We start from the raw sequence: 8,007 nt of genomic DNA, 5'->3' as shown, positions 1-8,007 counted from the left end.
CATGCAGGTCTGGGGCTCCCCCCAAAGGGGTTTGCCTCTTGCTTCTGCAATTCCCACGGGAATTCCAATCACAGCTATTGATATACAAGATTGTTTTTTCTCTATCCTCTTGCATCCACGAGATTGTAAACGTTTTGCCTTCTCTGTTCCGTCTATTAATAATGCTAGCCCTGCTGATAGATTTGAATGGGTGGTGCTGCCCCAGGGTATGGCCAATAGTCCTACAATTTGTCAGGAGGCTGTTAAATCTGCCCTTGTCCCATATATTCATAAGGGCCTTAATATTTTTCATTATACAGATGATATTTTAATATGGGGAAAATCAGATACAGATCTCTATGCCTTACGTGATTTTCTCATTCCTGCATTAAAGAAAAGCGGCCTTAATGTAGCCCCTGAGAAGATACAGCTAATCCCTCCAATATCCTTCCTAGGTTCAGAGATTTCTCTAACGCAAATTCGTCCCTTAAAACCTAATGTTACCTTCCCTTCTAACCTTACTCTTGCTTCTTTAAAAAGTTTTCTAGGAAATTTAAATTGGCTTAGGCAGTGTCTCTATCTGCCCACAAGCTGCCTCCAACCACTGTTTGACCTGTTGAAAGGAAACAAACAGCCCTCTTCAAAACGTAAGTTAACTCCTGAGGCCTCCTTGACACTGGAAAGGGTTAACCAGGCCCTCCAGGACATGCACCTTGTTCGATTCTCCCCTTCCTCTCCGGTAAACCTTCTAATCTTCAACTCCACCCCCACAGTAGTAGGGGCACTGTGGCAAGACCATGGGGTTCTCGAATGGCTTCACACGCCAGTAGGAGGAGCTCCAAGACTCCTCACTGAGATAGATGCGTTAGCATTCATGGTTCGCCAAGGGAGAAATAGGTCTGTGCAGGTCTTAGGGAAAGAACCGGATTTAATCATTCTGCCCTTTTCTCTCACAGATACAGAGTGGCTTATACGCCATCATTCCCGCTTTGCCATAAGCTTCGTGGGGTTTCCAGGACAAATAGATAACCATTTTCCTTCTAATATATTGATAGCTTCTTTACCTCTTCTGCCTCTACTAGCACCTAAACTTTTCTCTCGGGATCCCATTCCCTCTGCTCCTACAATCTTTACTGATGGCGGAAAAAGGGGAGCTGCTGCCCTTATATATTACCCAGACAAACAATCTCCTAAACCTCTCTTTACTGAGCTTCCTGAGAATTCCCCTCAGTACAAAGAACTTTATGCTGTTTTTCTTGCACTAAAAGCTGTACCAGAATCCTTCAACCTTTTTTCTGACAGTGTGTATACTGTTAACTTACTTCCATGGCTTGCTCGTTCGTATGTGAAAATTGATGACAACCCACTTTCCCCTCTCTTGATTCAAATCGCCTCTATGCTCTGTTCTCGAACCCAACCACTGTATATTCAACACCTTCATTCCCACAGCCCTCTTCCTGGTTCCCTGTCCGAAGGGAATGCCGCAGTTGACCTCCTTGCCTCCACAGGAACTTTCCCAGTCTCTGTCTCTGATCCTGCTAATTTTCACTCTCTAACCCATGTTAATCTTAAAGGCCTTCAAGCTCGATTCCCTGATGTTCCTGTACCACAGTTAAAACATATCCTTGCTACATGCTCTTCTTGTGCAAGTCTCATAAAGACACCTGCTATCCAGACCCTTGGGGTTAACCTCCGAGGTTTAAAAGCTAATTCTATTTGGCAAATTGATGTCACCCACATACCAAACTTTGGCAAACAAAAATATGTGTTTGTCTCAATTGATACCTTTTCTAAATTTATGTGGGCTACAGCTCAGACAGGAGAAAGTGCTAAAAAGCTTGTAAGCCATATGCTCTCTTGTTTTGCCGTTATGGGGGTCCCATTATTTTTGAAAACAGACAATACACCTATGTGTACAAGTAAACAATTTAAAGATTTTTGTTCCCTCTGGAATATTACTCATACCACGGGCATTCCCTACAATCCACAGGGACAAGGCATTGTCGAGAGGGCCCATCAAACTCTGAAGGCTCAACTAAATAAAGATAAAGGAGGAACATATCCCCCCAATATCCAGCTAGCAAAAGCCTTAACTACGTTAAATCTCTTTAATATTTACAATAACTCGGCCTTACCCCCTATTATTCTTCACTGGCAAACACCATCTACCCTCCCATCTATTAAGGTCAAATGGAGAGACCCACTTGATAAAGTTTGGAAAGGGCCTGACCCATTATTGACCATGGGAAGGGGTTTTGCATGCATTTTCCCTCAAAATTTCTCTAAACCTGTCTGGGTTCCTGCCCACCATGTCTGACAATACCCGCAGGATGGCGCTGTTATTCCTGAAGAACAAGAAATACTACAAGAGGACCAGATGCAGGATACATCCCAGGACCCGTAATATGACATGGCAGAACCTGCAAAATCTGGCTCACAGAGACCTCTCTCCTACCCTTTCCCTGTATGTCTTATGTTATAACTGGCCAGTTGTTTTTGTGAGTGAGTGTGTTAAATGACAAAAAATTTTTTTTTGCATGACCCATCTGCTTGGAGTACTCTAAAAGGTAATTGGCTTTATATAAAAATGCTGGACACAGCCAAAGTTTCTGGAGACGTCCAGAAACATTCCAAATTTTTTTCTTTCTCCCTCTTTTTAATTTTATATATAGTTTTGGTATATATGTGTTTAGTCTTAAACTGTGTGACTAATGACAGATTTAAATTTGTTTTTAAATAATGTATTTTTATAACAAAAGTTCTTTTTCCTCCAGTTTGTTATAACTAAATGTTTATGGGTATGTCTCAAGTTTGGTAACACTAACTTAACGGTCAGAAGTGTAACCCTACAGCTACACTTTTACCAGACAAGGTAAAAATTAATTGTTAAGGTAACTTACTATCTAGGTAAAAGTCTAAATGTTCAACGTGACTATTCATTCCCAAAACTAAACCATATAAATGTTATATACAGGACACCTTTGAAGGGCCCCCAAAGGTGCCCTGTAAACTATCTTGTGGAAATTAATCCACAACAGATCTGGCATCAATCTGGCACTGTAAACGTTAAAATCATTGTCACAAATATGCGTTAACTCTCTAAGCAATTTGAGTCTGTTTAAAATACGTATTTTAGCTAAAATTGGTCTCAAGATCCTGCGGTAGAGGCTGCTACAGGAGGTCACATTAGATGACCCTTAAATAAAATCATAAAAAGATTCTAAACCAATTATAATCATCGAGGTATCAACTATAACAAACCTATAACTTGTTACAAGTTCAAATTAACCACGAGAAGCAGATTGTTTGTGTTTCTTTCACAGGAATCCCGGAAAAACCATCTGAACCCCTGCACACCCTGACGTCACTCACTAGATGGCACGACTACCGTGGCACACTCCCCGAAACCCTAGATGTCACTCAACGCGATCTGAAGAACCTGATGCACAAACTCCAAAGACAGAACTTTCTTCATGCCTGGTTACCGTTCCTGCTTCTGACCTGCTTGTTACGTGTTGGCAGTTCCAGCTAGCTATCTACAAAAGAGCAACATTCCAGCGGCTTACCTCCCTCATGCAGCATTGCATCCCCTGCCAATTCTTCCCCTAGCCATCTACTTCTGACTGAGACTTGTATCGGACTTTCTGACATACCCTATATACATTTTACACAATTTTGAAGCAGCTTATTTCCCTTCACGCTGCTGGTTTTTCATAGACTGATCCTGAGTAATTCATAGACTTTACAGACTGTTTCCTTGAGGACTATACAATGCCAAATAGCCCCTCTGTTTGGTGGGTCATGCCTCCCGCCTCCCCCTCATTATGTACCCTTGCCCCTTTCCCCACCCAAACAGGGAATGCTCCTTTACACACCAATCCTTCCCTTCACACCACACTGGCTTTTACTTCTCCCCTACTTGTCCCTTCCTATTTTGTTTAGGCTTATGCCCAAAAGGTTTCTGCCCCATGATAGTCTTTTATAGACTTTGTACATCTTATGCAATTACTAGATAGAAAGATAGAAAAGATGTAGAGATATTGTGAAGAGATGGTTGAGCAGGCTGCACTTAAACCTATGAGATGAGTCTCTCCAGGTAAGTCTCTCTCTCTAAAGAGGGGTTGAGCACAGGAGGACGCATAAATCTCACAAGGTTGGCAGCCATTTAAGCCTTCCCTCCTCCACAGAAAGTCCTACATCTTCCCACCTGAGCATGGCATTCCTCTAAAACATTTAAGCCTTCTCCATTTTTCTTTACTGTGTCCATTTAGATATAAAGGGATAGGAGGAGATGTTGCTGAGGAGTTATTCTGATGCAGTCTCCGCCCCCAGGTTTTTCTATGCCCCGCTAAATCCTAGAGTGCCCCCTTTCAACCAATCCTGGCTCCGCCCCCAGGTTTTTCTATGCCCCGCTAAATCCTAGAGTGCCCCCTTTCAACCAATCCTGGCCCTACACGTCACCCCTGGTTGTCTCCCAATAAAAAGCCCCCTCACCCCTCCCCTCTCTCTCTCTGGGCTCTCGGCTCTCCCTCTCTGAGGTCTCGCTCCCTGCTCTCCCCCCGTGGTTGGCCATTGCTGGCTGGCTCCACGTGGTCTGAACCAAACCTCCCCCCCATCCTATAATAAAGATTTGTGTACCCCTTTGCTCTGGACGTCCTCTCTCTTCTCCGCGGTGCAGCCCGACACCAGACCACCGCAACAACATAAGGGACCCCCCTCAGGCTGTGGATAAGAAAAAAAAAGACACTGACTTTCACATATATATTTTTTTAAAGAACAAAACTAGAACTGTAAGGATAATGAAAAAAAAAAAGAGAACACAGGAAGAAAAGAGATCAGGAACAGCCAATGAGGCTGCCAAGGTATATTTCAAGTTTCAGAATGCTCTTAGATTTTTATTGATGTCACACAGAAGTACTTAGACCACACCACATTTTATAGTTGCTGAATATTTAAAAAAAGATAGATCATAATTTAGTCAATTGCTGATAACATTTTGCCCTTTCCCTGCAGATTCTCTTGAAAATCATTGATCAACTTACCAATCTGCATTATTAAACTATACTTACTTAAAATATATGTCAAGACACAGTTCATGCTATTTGTATTTACAAATATTGTATTTTCCAATAAATGTAGAATATAATAAAAATTACTTCAGTGAAAAAAAAGGAAGTCTACAGAACAAATACCCAATGAAACTCTAAGACAGAAAGCTCTTACCACCTTTCAGTTTAGCCCTCCCTATACCCACCCATTTCCCCCATAGTTGGAATTTCAGCAGATAAAAAGGGGCTTTTTGTTTGTTTGTTTGTTTTTTGGTGAGGGTTTTTTTTTTTTTGCCTCTAGGGCTATCACTAGGGCTCTGTGCCAGCACTACAAATTCATTTCTCCTGGCAGCCTTTTTTTCCATTTAATTGGATGGAACAGATGGAAAATTGAAAGAGATGGAGAAGACAGGGAGAAGCCACCTGCATGCAGGTAGGGAGCAAAAGCTCAAAACTGGGATCATACAAGGAAGGGAAGGGAAGGGAAGCTGAACTCCAGCCTGTGCTCTCCTCCCAGTGGATGATCCTTTGGGACTATATTTGGCCAGCTGGTAACATCTTTTTCCTAGTTTTCAGACCTTGGTCTGAAAACGAGTATGCACATCTCTTAGTCACACAAGAGCACTACACACACACACACACACACACACAAACACACACACACACACACACACACACACACACATATATATATGAGACATATTGGAAGCACATTTTTTTTGATAATTATTTATTTCCTTTTGTTGCCCTTCTGTTTTGTTGTTGTAGTTATTATTATTGTTGCTGATGTCTTTGTTGGATAGGATGGAGAGAAATGGAGAGAAGAAGGGAAAACAGAGAAAAGGAGAGAAAGATAGACACCTACAGACGTGCTTCACCACCTGTGAAGCGACTCCTCTGTAGGTGGGGAGCCAGGAGCTCAAACCTAGGTCCTTACACAGGTCCTTGTTCTTTCTGCCATATGCGCTTAACCCACTGCGCTACTGCCTGACTCCCAGAAGCACAGATTTTTTATCAAAGAAGTAAAAAAAGTTTCCATTAAGGGATTTTAAGTAGTGTGATAAAATTATCAGCTTTTATCCTGGCCTTGCTGCTCTCCATTGCTTATCATTTTTCATTTTCAAGATAAAGCTAGTAATGGTATATAACTCACAGAGATGATGGCATGATTGAACGTGACTATATATAAAACCATTAAAAGAAGAGTCTCATATTTACCAAAGGCTCACAAAAAAATGATAGCTAAATAACTGTCAGCATTGATGTGTGTGTGTGTGTGTGTGTGTGTGTGTGTGTGTGTGTGTGTGTGTGTGTGTGTGTGAGAGAGAGAGAGAGAGAGAGAGAGAGAGAGACCCAGGTCTATGTACAATTTCCCTGCTCCCAGGCTAAGTTTTATATTTTTAGATATACAGAGATAAAGACATGTAGACAGAGAGGGGGAGACAACATAGTCTCTCCCCAGTGTGGTGGCACTCTCATGTGGTGTTTATAACTTTAACCTGAACCATACAAATAGAAAGGTACAATTCTCCCTATCTTTCTTTTGTTTTTTGGGTTTTTTTAGATTTTTGAATAACTTATTTCTTTTTTCCTGCAGTATTAAAAGATTGCTTGACAGATTAAGAGTACACAAAACAGGAGAGTAGGAGAGTAGCCAGAGACTGAGGAATAGTCCAGGGTAGAGTCAGTCTGGTGCCTGAATGAAGAGAATAAGTACAGGGAAGACGGAGTAGATAGATTAGCAAAACACTATGAAGTCTATCCAAGAGAAGTTTGGAAAGCTATGAACAAATCATATCTAATGCCTAAAGAGGATTCTCACTAAATTCTAAATGCTCAGAAGGCACTCAATAAAATCCAATAGCCATTTCTGGTTTTAAAACACCGTTGCATGACTGATGTGCAGACACAATCAGGCAAAGATCAAAAGCTAAACTGAAGAGTTGGGCATATTTTCTGAAGTTCAGTATTCTTGAAAGAGTAGTTTTTAAACCACTGACATCCCAAATCACCACAGAACTTAATAGAAATTTAAATTTCTAGGTTTCACTGTAGGTTTCCAGCATCAGCCCTTGTGATGCATCTGCTTATTTAGAGAGCCCTCCCACCGCCCCCCTTCAGGGGAGCCCAATAAAGCTTGAGAGGAGCAAAGGGAGTGGGGGCAGCATGAATATTTTTGAAGAAAGATGGGAGTATTCAAGTACCTCTTTCAGAAGGTGGTGACAAGGGATAGTGGGGGTTGGGTATGGAGGGGGCCTTTAATTTCAGTGACAAAATTAAGTGCAAGGCCACTGACATATCCAGTGTACTACATATTCTAAAAAGACAGGATGTTGCTAAAACACTAAGCCTACAATTTCACTCCTCCATGATGTGGGGAGAAGAAAAAGTGATGACCTAAATACAGGAACAACAACAAAATATCTTTCAGACTATGAGAACCAATTAGTGGTTGGTTATCAGGAAAAGGATGGAGTGCTCAAGAAAAAGACCTGTTACTGGATCATATGGAAGGTCCATGTCTAGCCTTCTGAGAGTTTTCCAGACTGCTCTCCACAGAGGCTGGACCAATTTACATTCCCACCAGCAATGTAAAAGGGTTCCTCTGTCCCCACATCCTCTCCAGCATTTGTTGCTGCTGTCCTTTTTGATGTATGCCATTCTCACAGGAGTGAGGTGGTATCTTAGTGTTGTCTTAATTTGCAATTCTCTGACAATCAGTGGCCTAGAGCAGTTTTTCATATGTTTGTTAGCCTTTTGGATCTCCTCTGAGGTGAATGTTTTGTTCATATCCTCTGCCCATTTTTGGATGGGGTCATTTGCTTTTTTGGTGCTAAGTTTGCTGAGCTCTTTATATATTTTGGTGATTAGTTTCTTGTCTGATGTCTGGCATGTGAAGATCTCCCATTCTGTGAGGGGTCTCTCTGTTTGTTTAATAGTTTCTTTGGATGTGCAGAAGCTTTTCAACTTGATGTAGTCC

This window comes from Erinaceus europaeus, chromosome X (assembly GCF_950295315.1).
Source record: "Erinaceus europaeus chromosome X, mEriEur2.1, whole genome shotgun sequence".
Lineage (NCBI taxonomy): Eukaryota > Metazoa > Chordata > Mammalia > Eulipotyphla > Erinaceidae > Erinaceus > Erinaceus europaeus.
Note: the sequence above shows the minus strand (reverse complement) of the source record.